Source organism: Oncorhynchus gorbuscha, unplaced genomic scaffold (genome assembly GCF_021184085.1).
Source record: "Oncorhynchus gorbuscha isolate QuinsamMale2020 ecotype Even-year unplaced genomic scaffold, OgorEven_v1.0 Un_scaffold_460, whole genome shotgun sequence".
Classification (NCBI taxonomy): Eukaryota; Metazoa; Chordata; class Actinopteri; order Salmoniformes; family Salmonidae; genus Oncorhynchus; species Oncorhynchus gorbuscha.
In genome coordinates this window covers 374,045-386,941 of record NW_025745298.1, presented here as the reverse complement: position 1 = coordinate 386,941, position 12,897 = coordinate 374,045, and the positions used below count along the sequence as shown (strand labels likewise).

The following is a 12,897-nucleotide window of genomic DNA, read 5'->3' as shown; positions in this document are numbered from 1 at the left end:
GTTCTACAGACAGACCCCACCCCCCACACTGGCTCACATCCACTTAGTTCTACAGACAGACCCCACACATTGGCTCACATCCACTTAGTTCTACAGACAGACATTGGCTCACATCCACTTAGTTCTACAGACAGACCCCACCCCCACACACTGGCTCACATCCACTTAGTTCTACAGACAGACCCCACCCCCACACACTGGCTCACATCCACTTACAGTTCTACAGACAGACCCCACCCCACACACTGGCTCACATCCACTTAGTTCTACAGACAGACCCCACCCCCACACACTGGCTCACACACACACACACACACAGGCTTTAATTTTCTTCTCTTAAAAGCAAATCCCTTCTTTACCTAATATAACACTGTTAGCTAATGTCACTCACTTTTTATTAACTGTAAATACTGGATTCAGCTGTTGCTTGGCAACCCTGTGAAGTAACGCAAATACATATTGCAGTTTCCTCCACCCCACACCGTCCCTCTCCCCCCTCCTCCTCCTCTCCTCCCCCTCCATTCCCCTCCCCACCCTCTCCTGCCCCCCCTCTCCCCACCCTCTCTAAAAGGAAAGAGGAGGAGAGGAGAAGAGGAAAAGAAACTGCTTGGTGAAAAAGCTGAGGAGTGAAGATGGGTATAAGAGGGTGAGATGGGTTGGAGTAGAGAGGTGGGGGTGGTATGGGGTTTGGGAGGGAGTGAGAAAGAGGAAGGAAGGGAGAGAGGGGGTAACTAGACGGGAGGTATTGTCCTTCAAGTCAAGCCTACTGTGATGCCAAAGGAAATGCGGGCAGATCAATACCACTTAAAATAAAAGTAGCTCGGTCTCCCTACCTCTTTCGCTTTTGCTTTCTCTCTTTCTACTTCGCTCTCGCTCTCTCTCTTTCTCTCTCTCTCTCTCTTGCCCTCTCTCTCTCTCTTTCTACTTCGCTCTCGCTCTCTCTCTTTCGCTCTCTCTCTCTCTTGCCCTCTCTCTCTCTCTTTCTACTTCGCTCTCGCTCTCTCTCACTCGCTCTCTTTCTCTTTCTACTTCGCTCTCTCTCTCTCTCTCGCTCTCTCTCTTTCTCTTGCCCTCTCTCTCTTTCTACTTCGCTCTCTCTCGCCCTCTCTCTCTTTCTACTTCGCTCTCGCTCTCTCGCTCTCTTGCCCTCTCTCTCTCTCTCTCTACTTCGCTCTCGCTCTCTCTTTCTCTTGCTCTCTCTCTCTTTCTACTTCGCTCTCGCTCTCTCTCTCTTTCTCTTGCCCTCTCTACTTCGCTCCCGCTCTCTCTCTCGCTCTCTCTTTTTCTTGCCCTCTCTCTCTCTTTCTACTTCGCTCTCGCCCTCTCTCTTGCCCCTCCCCTCTCCTCTACTCTCCATGCAGGTTAAGAGGCAGAGCTGCTGCTAAGAGGGAGATTAAACCAGCTTTTGGGAACAAGTTCATCTTAACCCTGGCTGTTATACATCCAGATCTGGACAAAGGTTTTTAAGACGGGGGGGGATTTGTTTATTAGCTTCTGCAGAAGAAGCAGCGGTTCTTCCTGGGGTCCACAAAAAACACCAAACAAGACAAGTAACAAAACACTGATGCACAAGGACAGCCACACACTGAAAATACAACCATATAGAAACACAACTAAAACAATATCATTAATAAGAGTACAAACAACACAACTAAAACAATGTCATTAATAAGAGTACAAACAACACAACTAAAACAATGTCATTAACAAGAGTACAAACAACACAACTAAAACAATGTGTTGATTGTACTCTTATTAATGACATTGTTTTAGTTGTGTTGTTTGTACTCTTATTAATGACATTGTTTTAGTTGTGTTGTTTGTACTCTTATTAATGACAACTAAAACAATGTCATTAATAAGAGTACAATCAACACAACTAAAACAATGTCATTAATAAGAGTACAAACAACACAACACAACTAAAACAATGTCATTAATAAGAGTACAATCAACACAACTAAAACAATGTCATTAATAAGAGTACAAACAACACAACACAACTAAAACAATGTCATTAATAAGAGTACAATCAACACAACTAAAACAATGTCATTAATAAGAGTACAAACAACACAACTAATATAAAGAGTGTGTGTGTGTGTGTGTGTGTGTGTGTGTGTGTGTGTGTGTGTGTGTGTGTGTGTGTGTGTGTGTGTGTGTGTGTGTGTGTGTGTGTGTGTGTGTGTGTGTGTGTGTGTTCACAGTCTCCGCCGCTCCATGAAATGTTGCTGTTTGTTTGAGGAATTAGAGATAGAAGGGATGTGTGATCATGGCTCTGTGTAATAAAGTGTGTTGCTGTTGTTTGAGGAATTAGAGATAGAAGGGATGTGTGATCATGGCTCTGTGTAATACTGTGTGTTGCTGTTTGTTTGAGGAATTAGAGATAGAAGGGATGTGTGATCATGGCTCTGTGTAATACTGTGTGTTGCTGTTTGTTTGAGGAATTAGAGATAGAAGGGATGTGTGATCATGGCTCTGTGTAATACTGTGTGTTGCTGTTTGTTTGAGGAATTAGAGATAGAAGGGATGTGTGATCATGGCTCTGTGTAATACTGTGTGTTGCTGTTTGTTTGAGGAATTAGAGATAGAAGGGATGTGTGATCATGGCTCTGTGTAATACTGTGTGTTGCTGTTTGTTTGAGGAATTAGAGATAGAAGGGATGTGTAATCATGGCTCTGTGTAATACTGTGTGTTGCTGTTTGTTTGAGGAATTAGAGATAGAAGGGATGTGTGATCATGGCTCTGTGTAATAGGGATGTGTGATCATGGCTCACTTGTTGCTGTTTGTTTGAGGAATTAGAGATAGAAGGGATGTGTGATCATGGCTCTGTGTAATACTGTGTGTTGCTGTTTGTTTGAGGAATTAGAGATGTGTGTTGCTGTTTGTTTGAGGAATTAGAGATAGAAGGGATGTGTGATCATGGCTCTGTGTAATACTGTGTGTTGCTGTTTGTTTGAGGAATTAGAGATAGAAGGGATGTGTGATCATGGCTCTGTGTAATACTGTGTGTTGCTGTTTGTTTGAGGAATTAGAGATAGAAGGGATGTGTGATCATGGCTCTGTGTAATACTGTGTGTTGCTGTTTGTTTGAGGAATTAGAGATAGAAGGGATGTGTGATCATGGCTCTGTGTAATACTGTGTGTTGCTGTTTGTTTGAGGAATTAGAGATAGAAGGGATGTGTGATCATGGCTCTGTGTAATACTGTGTGTTGCTGTTTGTTTGAGGAATTAGAGATAGAAGGGATGTGTGATCATGGCTCTGTGTAATACTGTGTGTTGCTGTTTGTTTGAGGAATTAGAGATAGAAGGGATGTGTGATCATGGCTCTGTGTAATACTGTGTGTTGCTGTTTGTTTGAGGAATTAGAGATAGAAGGGATGTGTGATCATGGCTCTGTGTAATACTGTGTGTTGCTGTTTGTTTGAGGAATTAGAGATAGAAGGGATGTGTGATCATGGCTCTGTGTAATAACTGTGTGTTGCTGTTTGTTTGAGGAACTGTGTGTTGCTGTTTTTGAGGAATTAGAGATAGAAGGGATGTGTGATCATGGCTCTGTGTAATACTGTGTGTTGCTGTTTGTTTGAGGAATTAGAGATAGAAGGGATGTGTGATCATGGCTCTGTGTAATACTGTGTGTTGCTGTTTGTTTGAGGAATTAGAGATAGAAGGGATGTGTGATCATGGCTCTGTGTAATACTGTGTGTTGCTGTTTGTTTGAGGAATTAGAGATAGAAGGGATGTGTGATCATGGCTCTGTGTAATACTGTGTGTTGCTGTTTGTTTGAGGAATTAGAGATAGAAGGGATGTGTGATCATGGCTCTGTGTAATACTGTGTGTTGCTGTTTGTTTGAGGAATTAGAGATAGAAGGGATGTGTGATCATGGCTCTGTGTAATACTGTGTGTTGCTGTTTGTTTGAGGAATTAGAGATAGAAGGGATGTGTGATCATGGCTCTGTGTAATACTGTGTGTTGCTGTTTGTTTGAGGAATTAGAGATAGAACTGTGTGTTGCTGTTTGTTTGGGATGATGTGATCATGGCTCTGTGTAATACTGTGTGTTGCTGTTTGTTTGAGGAATTAGAGATAGAAGGGATGTGTGATCATGGCTCTGTGTAATACTGTGTGTTGCTGTTTGTTTGAGGAATTAGAGATAGAAGGGATGTGTGATCATGGCTCTGTGTAATACTGTGTGTTGCTGTTTGTTTGAGGAATTAGAGATAGAAGGGATGTGTAATCATGGCTCTGTGTAATACTGTGTGTTGCTGTTTGTTTGAGGAATTAGTGATAGAAGGGATGTGTGATCATGGCTCTGTGTAATAAAGTGTGTTGCTGTGAATTCATCTTGGACATGGGGACTGAACATGGTTCAATGTTGTCATTTCACTTCTGGGTTTTTCCACTTTACTAAGTGAAACAGTCGTTGGAATGATTGGTAATATCAAAAAGGATTTGTTATAAATGACCCGTCAACTTCAAAGAACGATGGAGATTCATTAGATTTTCTGCCCATGACATCATTTAAACACTCCAAGTCTTTCCCCATTGTGTTTTAAAGTCATTTATCTTGGTTTGGTAATGTCATTTCTTCTTCTTTCCATTTAGTCACCAAATGTCTCAATTGACAGTATGCCAACCAATCAGCAGCCCTGACTGGTCAGCCACCTCTTTTGCACCATTTCTGTAAACCAGAAAATGTTTCAATTCATCCTCATTCCAGATGGCTCTAACTAGAGGTCGACCGATTAATCGGAATGGCCGATTAATTAGGGCCGATTTCAAGTTTTCATAACAATCAGATATCGGTATTATTTGGCGCCGATTTGCCAATTTTTTTTTTTTTTTTTTTTTTTTTTACACCTTTATTTAATCTTTATTTAACGAGGCAAGTGAGTTAAGAACACATTCTTATTTTCAATGACGGCCTAGGAACAGTGGGTTAACTGCCTTGTTCAGGGGCAGAACAACAGATTTCACCTTGTCAGCTCGGGGGATCCAATCTTGCAACCTTACAGTTAACTAGTCCAACGCAATAACGACCTGCCTCTTTCTCGTTGCACTCCAAAAGGAGACTGCCTGTTACGCAAAAGCAGTAAGCCAAGGTAAGTTGCTAGCTAGCATTAAACTTATCTTCTAAAAAACAATCAATCATAATCACTAGTTAACTACACATGGTTGATGATATTACTAGATATTATCTAACGTGTCCTGTGTGCATATAATCTGACTGAGCATACAAGCATCTAAGTATCTGACTGAGCGATGGTAGGCAGAAGCAGGCACGTAAACATTCATTGAAACAGCACTTTCGTGCTTTTTGCCAGCAGTTCTTTGTTGTGCGTCAAGCATTGCGCTGTTTATGACTTCAAACCTATCAACTCCCGAGATGAGGCTGGTGTGACAGAAGTGATATGGCTGGCTAGTTAGCACGCGCTAATAGCGTTTCAAACACCACTTGCTCTGAGCCTTGGGGTGGTTGGTTCCCTTGCTCTGCATGGGTAACGCTGCTTCGATGTGGTGGCTGCTGTCATTGTGTTGCTGGTTCGAGCCCAGGGAGGAGCGTGGAGAGGGACGGAGGCTGTACTGTTACACTGGCAATACTAAAGTGCCTATAAGAACATCCAATAGTCAAAGGTTAATGAAATACAAAATGGTATAGAGGGAAATAGTGCTAGTGGATGCCACAGATCCAACACCAGTGCTAGTGGATGCCACAGATCCAACACCAGTGCTAGTGGATGCCACAGATCCAACACCAGTGCTAGTGGATGCCACAGATCCAACACCAGTGCTAGTGGATGCCACAGATCCAACACCAGTGCTAGTGGATATCACAGATCCAACACCAGTGCTAGTGGATGCCACAGATCCAACACCAGTGCTAGTGGATGCCACAGATCCAACACCAGTGCTAGTGGATGCCACAGATCCAACACCAGTGCTAGTGGATGCCACAGATCCAACACCAGTGCTAGTGGATGCCACAGATCCAACACCAGTGCTAGTGGATGCCACAGATCCAACACCAGTGCTAGTGGATGCCACAGATCCAACACCAGTGCTAGTGGATGCCACAGATCCAACACCAGTGCTAGTGGATGTCACAGATCCAACACCAGTGCTAGTGGATGTCACAGATCCAACACCAGTGCTAGTGGATGTCACAGATCCAACACCAGTGCTAGTGGATGTCACAGATCCAACACCAGTGCTAGTGGATGTCACAGATCCAACACCAGTGCTAGTGGATGCCACAGATCCAACACCAGTGCTAGTGGATGCCACAGAGCCAACACCAGTGCTAGTGGATGCCACAGAGCCAACACCAGTGCTAGTGGATGTCACAGATCCAACACCAGTGCTAGTGGATGCCACAGATCCAACACCAGTGCTAGTGGATGTCACAGATCCAACACCAGTGCTAGTGGATGCCACAGATCCAACACCACTGCTATGCACTCTAGTTGGTTGAGTGGTAACCTGGGTCATATGACTCATGTAAACATGTAAACTTCATGCCTGGTTACAAAGAACATTTCCTTTGATAACTCAAACCAACACTTCAAATAATATTTTTCCCCAAAAAATGTTTATATTGGTGGACACAGCAGGACGCAAACCCACAACCTTAATGTTGCAAGCACCAGGCCCTACCAACTGAGCCACATACAGGCCCTACCAACTGAGCCACATACAGGCCCTACCAACTGAGCCACATACAGGCCCTACCAACTGAGCCACATACAGGCCCTACCAACTGAGCCACATACAGGCCCTACCAACTGAGCCACATACAGGCCCTACCAACTGAGCCACATACAGGCCCTACCAACTGAGCCACATACAGGCCCTACCAACTGAGCCACATAGAGGCCCTACCAACTGAGCCACATAGGGCCTAGATGGAATCAAATCAAAAGTGTATTTGTCACGTGCTCCGAATACAACAATACAACAACCTTACAGTGAAATGCTTACTTACAGGCTCTAATCAACAGGTATTAGAAGACCAGACAAACATGAGCATGTCATTCTGTTCAGTTCCACACCAAATGAAAATACCTAAGATACGGAGGCTAAAATGGAAGGCACGGATCAAGACCTGTTTACCACAGCTAAGACATTGGACAGCCATGCATACTGACGTGAGCAAACCACAGTTTGGGGTTTCTGAAGTGCCGGTTTGATTGAACACCAGCCCAAATGTACGTCCAAATGACCTCTATCAGATTGTATCTGTAGAATGTTCACACACACACACACACACACACACACACACACACACACACACACACACACACACACACACACACACACACACACACACACACACACACACACACTCCTCCCTCTCTCCACACACACAGAAGAAAATAAACAACATCTCCTCTACATCCCGGGAGGAATATAACAAGTCCCCATGAAGGCAATCAATTAGAGTCCAGGGAATGGAGTTACACACACAATCATACACCATGCAGCAGAGGACCTGCTCTAATTATGTTATTATCCTTTAGAGGAGGAGAAGAAGGGAAGACAGGGAAAATGGAGGCGGAGACAGAGAGACAGAGAGAAAGAGATAGAAGTTAGTTAACTTCCGCAGCTCTTAGTGTCATAGCCAGAGGATCATACAAACAGACAGATTAGCATCTCACTAAACCTTTCTGAACTGAGAACCTAGCAGATCAAAAGAGCGCAGAAGATGGAGGCGTTTGAGGGGCGCTACACTGTGACAGACAAGGTTGTCACTCCTTTTTTATTCATCCTGTCCTTTTTCTTCCTCATTTCTTTTCTCACATTTTTCTATCATTCCTCTCCTCTCTCCCTCGGAAGCCTTTAATAGAGGGGCCGTCAATCTCAGGGTGGTGAACAACAGTCTTAACGAGAACCCAATCAATAACAATTATAGATGCGGCCAAGAAAGGGAGGAGAGGAGGAGAGGGGAGGGAGAGCAAGAGGAGGAGGAGAGCAAGAGGAGGAGGGGGAGAGCAAGAGTAGGGGGAAGGGTGACTTAAGGAAGGAGAGGAGAGGGGAGGAGAGCAAGAGGAGGAGAGCAAGAGGAGGAGAGGGGAAGGAGAGCAAGAGGAGGAGAGGGGAAGGAGAGCAAGAGGAGAAGAGGGGAAGGAGAGCAAGAGGAGGAGAGGGGAAGGAGAGCAAGAGGAGAAGAGGGGAAGGAGAGCAAGAGGAGGAGAGGGGAAGGAGAGCAAGAGGAGGAGAGGGGAAGGAGAGCAAGAGGAGGAGAGGGGAAGGAGAGCAAGAGGAGGAGAGGGGAGGAGAGCAAGAGGAGGAGAGGAGGAGAGCAAGAGGAGCAAGAGGAGGGGGAGAGAGCAAGAGGAGGAGAGGAGGAGGGCAAGAGGAGGGGGAGGAGAGCAAGAGGGGAGGAGAGCAAGAGGGGGGAAGGGTGACTTAAGGAAGGAGAGGAGGAGAGCAAGAGGAGGGGGAAGGGTGACTTAAGGAAGTGATGTGAGGAGGAGAGGGGGAGGAGAGCAAGAGGGAGGGAGGGTGACTTAAGGAAGGGAGGAGAGGAGGAGAGCAAGAGGGGGGAAGGGTTACTTAAGGAAGGGAGGAGAGGAGGAGAGGGGGAGGAGAGCAAGAGGAGGGGGAAGGGTGACTTAAGGAAGGAGAGGAGGAGAGCAAGAGGAGGGGGAAGGGTGACTTAAGGAAGTGATCTGAGGAGGAGAGGGGGAGGAGAGCAAGAGGGGGGAGGGTGACTTAAGGAAGGGAGGAGAGGAGGAGAGCAAGAGGAGGGGGAAGGGTTACTTAAGGAAGGGAGGAGATGAGGAGAGGGGGAGGAGAGCAAGAGGGGGGAGGGTGACTTAAGGAAGGGAGGAGAGGAGGAGAGCAAGAGGAGGGGGGAAGGGTTACTTAAGGAAGGGAGGAGAGGGGAAAGAGGGAGGGTGGTTCAATTTGTTCCAATTCCCACTAAAGCTCCAAGTTATTTAAAGACAAGTGGAGAGAGACAGAGAAAGATGGAGTGAGATGGAGTAAGAGAGATACACCACAGGTAACTTCAACAAAGCTGTGAACAATCTGAGAGACAAGACAAGGCAAGAAGGGCCTTCTATGCCATCAAAAGGAACAAAATTTGACGTCTTGCTCCCAGACAAACTAAACAACTTCTTTGCTCGCTTTGAGGACAATACAGTGCCACTGACACGGCCCGCTACCAAAACCTGTGGGCTCTCCTTCATCGAGGCCAACGTGAGTAAAACATTTAACCATGTTAACCCTTGCAAGGCGGCCAGCCCAGACGGCATCCCTAGCCTCATCCTCAGAGCATGCGCAGACCAGCTGGCTGGTGTGTTTATGGACATATTCAATCAATCCTTATCCCAGTCTGCTTTTCCCACATGCTTCAAGAAGGCCACCACTGTTCCTGTTCCCAAGAAAGCGAAGGTAACTGACCTAAATGACTATCGCCACGTAGCACTCACTTCCGTAATCATGAAGTGCTTTGAGAGACTAGTCAAGTATCATATCACCTCCACCCTACCTGACACCCTAGACCCACTCCAATTTGCTTACCACCCCAATAGGTCCACAGACGACGCAATCACAATCACACTGCACACTGCCCTAACCCATCTGGACAAGAGGAACACCTATGTAAGAATGTAGTTCATCGACTACAGCTCAGCATTTAACACTGTAGACCCTGGGTCTCAACCCCGCCTTGTGCAACTGGGTCCTTGACTTTTTGACGGCCGCCCCCAGGTGGTGAGGGTAGGAGACAACATCTCCACCCTGCTGATCCTCAACACTGGGGCCCCACTAGGGTGCATTCTGAGCCCTCTCCTGTACTCCCTGTTCACCCATGACTGCGTGGCCATACACGCCTCCAACTCAAATCATCAAGTTTGCAGACGACACTAGAGTGGTAGGCTTGATTACCAACAACGACGAGACGGCCTACAGGGAGGAGGTGAGGGCCCTCAAAGTGTGGTGTCAGGAATATAACCTCACACTCAACGTCACAAAAGAAAAGGAGATGATCATGGACTTCAGCAAACAGCAGAGGGAGCACCTCCCTATCCACATCGATGGGACAGTAGTGGAGAAGGTGGAAAGTTCATTGGCATATACATCATGGACAAACTGAAATGGTCCACCTACACAGACAGCGTGGTGAAGAAAGCGCAACAGGCTCGTCACCGAAAACACTCAAACTTTTACAGATGCAAAATCGAGAGCATCCTGTCGGGCTGTATCACCGCCTGGTACGGCAACTGCTCCGCCCACAACTGCAAGGCTCTCGAGGGTAGTGAGGTCTGCACAACGCAGCACCGGGGGCAATCTACCTGCCTTCCAGGACACCTACAGCACCCGATGTCACAGTTAGGCCAAAAAGATCATCAAGGACAACAACCACCCCAGCCACTGCCTGTTCCCCCCCAAACCTCTATCATCCAGAAGGCAAGGTCAGTACAGGTGCATCAAAGCTGGGACTGAGAGACTGAAAAACAGCTTCTATCTCAAGGCCATCAGACATCACTAACATCGAGTGGCTGCTGCCAACATACTGACTCAAATCCCATGCCAATTTAATAGTGAAAAATTGGATGTAATAAATGTATCACTTTAAACAATGCCACTTTATAAAATGTTTACATACCCTACATTACTCATCTCATATGTATATACTGTACTCTATACCATCTACTGCATCTTGCCTTTGCCGTTCGGCCATCACTCATCCATATATTTATATGTACATATTCTTATTCATTCCTTTACACTTGTGTGTATAAGGTAGTTGTTGTGAAATTGTTAGATTACTTGTAAGATATTACTGCATGGTCGGAACAAGAAGCACAAGCATTTCGCTACACTCGCATTAACATCTGCTAACCATGTGTATGTGACCAATAATATTCGATTTGATTTAATATGGTCAAATCCGGAAACTATCATTTCGAAAACAAAAAGTTTATTCGTTCAGTGAAATACAGAACCGTTCCGTATTTTATCTAACAGGTGGCATCCAAGTCGAAATATTGCTGTTACATTGCACAACCTTCAATGTTATGTCATAATTATGTATAATTCTGGCAAATTAGTTAGACATGAGCCAGGGGCCCCAAACTGTTGCATATACACTGACTCTGTGTGCCATGAGCCAGGGGCCCCAAACTGTTGCATATACACTGACTGTGTGCCATGAGCCAGGGGCCCCAAACTGTTGCATATACACTGACTGTGTGCCATGAGCCAGGGGCCCCAAACTGTTGCATATACACTGACTGTGTGCCATGAGCCAGGGGCCCCAAACTGTTGCATATACACTGACTGTGTGCCATGAGCCAGGGGCCCCAAACTGTTGCATATACACTGACTGTGTGCCATGAGCGCAACAGAAGTGACACAATTTCCCTAGTTAATATTGCCTGCTAAAATTGATAAATTAAACTAAATATACAGGTTTAAAAATATATACTTCTGTGTATAGAAAATAAACTATTGTGTTTTTGCTTGAATGCACATTTGTTAAATCATCAACTGTTTGGCGAAGTAGGCTGTGATTCGATGATAAATTAACAGGCACCGCATTGCTTATATGCAACGCAGGACAAGCTAGTTAACCCCAGTAATATCATCAACCATGTGTAGTTAACTAGTGATTATGTGAAGATTGATTGTTTTTTTTACAAGAGAAGTTTAATGCTAGCTAGCAACTTACCGTGGCTCCTTGCTGCACTCGCATAACAGGTGGTCAGCAACAATGGAGCAACAAACTAGAGAGGAAATACAGGACCATTTCTTTACGGAGCAACAAACTATAGAGGAAATACAGGACCATTTCTTTACGGAGCAACAAACTAGAGAGGAAATACAGGACCATTTCTTTACGGGGCAACAAACTATAGAGGAAATACAGGACCATTTCTTTACGGAGCAACAAACTATAGAGGAAATACAGGACCATTTCTTTACGGAGCAACAAACTAGAGAGGAAATACAGGACCATTTCTTTACGGAGCAACAAACTAGAGAGGAAATACAGGACCATTTCTTTACGGAGCAACAAACTAGAGAGGAAATACAGGACCATTTTCTTAGAGAGGAAATACAGGACCATTTCTTTATGGAGCAACAAACTAGAGAGGAAATACAGGACCATTTCTTTATGGAGCAACAAACTAGAGAGGAAATACAGGACCATTTCTTTATGGAGCAACAAACTAGAGAGGAAATACAGGACCATTTCTTTATGGAGCAACAAACTAGAGAGGAAATACAGGACCATTTCTTTATGGAGCAACAAACTAGAGAGGAAATACAGGACCATTTCTTTATGGAGCAACAAACTAGAGAGGAAATACAGGACCATTTCTTTATGGAGCAACAAACTAGAGAGGAAATACAGGACCATTTCTTTATGGAGCAACAAACTAGAGAGGAAATACAGGACCATTTATTTTATTTTCTTCTTAAAAGAGATGGAGCAAACTTAATAAAGCACATTGCCTGAAAGAGAAACATGTTTTGTGTTTTTTTAAACGGTCACAGAATAGAGAAAAGGTTACCTACGGCTGGGGCTGATAAATTTTGCTTTTCACCACAACACACAAACAGCAGCCCCTTTGTCAATCGACAAGGTCGTCAAAACCATCAATTGAAAAACGAATTCAAAACTCCTTCAAAACTATCTCCGTTCAGAAAACGGTAAGCATGTACAGCTTATTTCAGCCATGAGTCCATTCACTTCAGACGGTTCTATAACCATAACTTCTCAGAACCTTCTCCTCCTCCTAACGTCTATTTACACATTCTGGAGAATTCCTGACAATAGGGTCAATACATTACGGAATGTTAGATTAGTGCGGAGCCACAATGCACAGCGAGGATTCCACAGAATATCAGAAGTATGACCTTGCCCTTAGTGTAGACCATGG

General features: G+C 44.9%; 1 protein-coding gene across 2 annotated transcripts in view; it reads right to left on the bottom strand.

The window, feature by feature from the left end:
* The window catches only part of lcor (ligand dependent nuclear receptor corepressor), a 111,964-nt gene that overhangs the window by 44,276 nt on the left and 54,791 nt on the right, over positions 1–12,897 (bottom strand). The window lies entirely within an intron of this gene.